The sequence below is a fragment of the Penaeus monodon genome, chromosome 14 (assembly GCF_015228065.2).
Source record: "Penaeus monodon isolate SGIC_2016 chromosome 14, NSTDA_Pmon_1, whole genome shotgun sequence".
Lineage (NCBI taxonomy): Eukaryota > Metazoa > Arthropoda > Malacostraca > Decapoda > Penaeidae > Penaeus > Penaeus monodon.
Genome location: NC_051399.1, coordinates 19,077,211 through 19,080,125, shown reverse-complemented (window position 1 = coordinate 19,080,125; position 2,915 = coordinate 19,077,211).

The following is a 2,915-nucleotide window of genomic DNA, read 5'->3' as shown; positions in this document are numbered from 1 at the left end:
AATCCATACACTCCGATCTCTACTACAGCCCCAACAACTTCCCCTCTCCCTCTCCGCACTACCCACAGTAGACGGAGTAAATGTTCCACCCCTTCTCCACCACATACTCACCTCACCTACCTTTGCCTCTACTCCTCAGACACCAGTCTCCTCTTCCCCCCTCATAAGAAAACCTTTGTCTCACAAAACTCTGCAACCAACTCTTTACAGAAACTAAAAATATTCAAAATTATCTACTGAGTCCCAAACTGACACCAAAACCCCTCATCCACCCTCAAATCCCACAATTCCTGCTCCCTCCACACTCAAAGTGACTGTATCCATCCACCTTCAACTCATATTCCCCTACACCCCTTCTTCCTAATCCCTCTCAATACTGCCAAACCCCCCATAGCCCATCCCCTAGCTCAGCTCCAGCTACATAACCCTCCCTCCATCCCCTCTAACCCTCCACTCCCTCCTGTGCACATGCGTGAACCCTTCACACTAGCCCTTCCCAGATCCTTCTCACTGTACCCCCCCCCCATGAACAACACACTCCCCCCTCATTCTTACTCACCTTCAAGTCCTTCCTTTCAAATTCTCCCAGGGGGCAAATAGGTTTTGTGGAAAAAAAAAAACTTTTTAAGGGGGGAAAAAAATTTTTTTTTTTAAAAAAAAAAAAAAAAAAAAAAAAAAAAAGGGGGGGGGGGGGGGGGGGGGGGGGGGGGGGGGGGGGGCAAGGGGGGGGGGGGGGGGGGGGGGGGGGGGGGGGGGGGGGGGGGGCCCCCCCCAAAGGAGGGAAAGGGTTTGGGGGAGGTTTTTGGGGGGAAAAAAGGGGGGGGAAAATGGAAAAAGGGAGGGGGGGGGGTTTTAAATGTTTTTTTTTCCCCCTTTTTGGCTTTTTGGGGGGGGGGGGTGATTTAAAAAGGGGGGGGGGGGGGGGGGGGGGGGGGGGGGGGGGGTTTGGGCTGGGGGTTTCCCTTTTTTTAGGGGGATTGGGAAAATTTGGGGGGGGGGGGGATAAAAAAAAGAAAAGGGGGCCCGGGCAAATTGTTGGGGTTTGAGGGGGTCCCGGGCATTGGGTTTTTTAAAAAGTCTGTGGGGGAAAAAAGGGGAAAGGGGTTTTGGGGGGGGGACAAAAACCTGTTAAAAAATTAAATAAGTTTCTTAAAAGCGGGGGAGGGGGGAAAAAGTTTTTTTTTAAAAACAAAAAATTTTAAAAAAATTGAAATTTTTTAAAAGGAGAGGATGGGTTTGGAGGGGAAATAAAATGAGAAACCGGAAGGTAAAGGAGGGCCCAAACCCTCATTGGGTTAAGGAAAAAAAATTTGGAAGGGGGGGCCCCCGAGGGAAAAAGTTAAATTTTTTTGGCGCCCCAATTTTGTGCGCCCCTAAAAAAACAGGGAAAATTTTTGGAAATTTTTTTTCATGTTTATAAATTTTAATATGAATTTATTTTTTTACAATTTTTAAATTTTTTTGGGGGGGGTAAAAGCTTTTGGTATTCAATTTTTAAAATAAGGGAGAAATCCTTTTTCCATGTTTAGCAGGGCGGCCCACTTGGGGAAACCCAAATTAAGGGAGAAATTTTAGGCCCCCTTTGCCCCGGGCCATCATAAAATTTTTCATTGGAAAAAAATTCTCCCTTTTTTAAAAGAGGCTTTTTTAAGATTAGGTGTAAACCACAAAGGGAAAAGCAATTTAAAATTTTTTGATTAATCCCAATTTAATTTTTTTTTAAAAAAAAAAATTTTTAAAAATTTTTTTTGTTTACATTGGAAATTTTCACCCTTTTATGAGGGGTTAAAAGCTTAGTAGCCCCTCCCAAAGGATTCCCCCTTTAAGGGTTACTGCCCCCTTAAGGGAACCGCTTTTGAAGGGGTTTTCCGGATCTGAAAAATTTTTTTGCCACATTGTTAAAAGATTTTTTTTTTCAAATTTATGGAAAAGTCCAAAGGGGGTTTAATTCATGTTTTTTTTCTATTTTTTTTAATTTTTCTTTTTTTTTTTTTATTTTTTTTTTTTTTTTATTTTAATTTTTTTTTTTTTATATCTTATGCTTTATCACCCCCTTCAATGGCCAAAATGTTTGGCTTTTAAAATCAGCCCCTTTAAATTAAAACAAGAAAAAATTTAAATGCCCTTTTTAAAATGAAATTTTATTTGTTTTTTTCCTGTGGGCCCAAAATTCTTAAAGAATTCCCACACACCCCCAATTTTTATTAAAATAAAATTTTTTAACTTACTTTTATTTGTTTTAAAAATATTAAATTTTTAAAATTTTAAGGAAAAAAAAAAAGAAGAAACCAAAAGGGGGGGAGAGGGAAGAGAAGAAAAGAAAAAACATTAATTAAAAAAAATAAAATTTATATTATAAAATATATATATTTTTTTTATTTTTTTTTAAAAAAAAAAAAAAAGGGGAAAAGAAAAAAAAGAAAGCAAAAAAAAACTTTAAAAATTTATATTATTATATATTATTTTATTTTTATATTATTAATATAATTTAAAATTTTTAAATAATATAATAATTATAAAATAAAATAATAATTATCATCTTGTTTTAACTATCCTTGTAAATTTTTAAAAATTTTAAATAAAAAAATATATATATAAAAATTAGATATAATTAATTAAAATTAATATATATATAAATATTATATATAAAAATATATATATATGAAATAAGGGAAAAAAAATAAGAAAAGAAACAAAAAAACATTATAAATATATATATATATATATTTATATATATTATAAAATATATATAATTTTATAATATAAAATATATATTATTTTTCTTTTAATTATGAATATTAATATATTTTTAAAAATTTTTTTAAATATATATAATATATATAGATTATATAATTAAAAATTTTAATAATTAATATATATATATATATAAAATAATATAATTTTAATATATATAA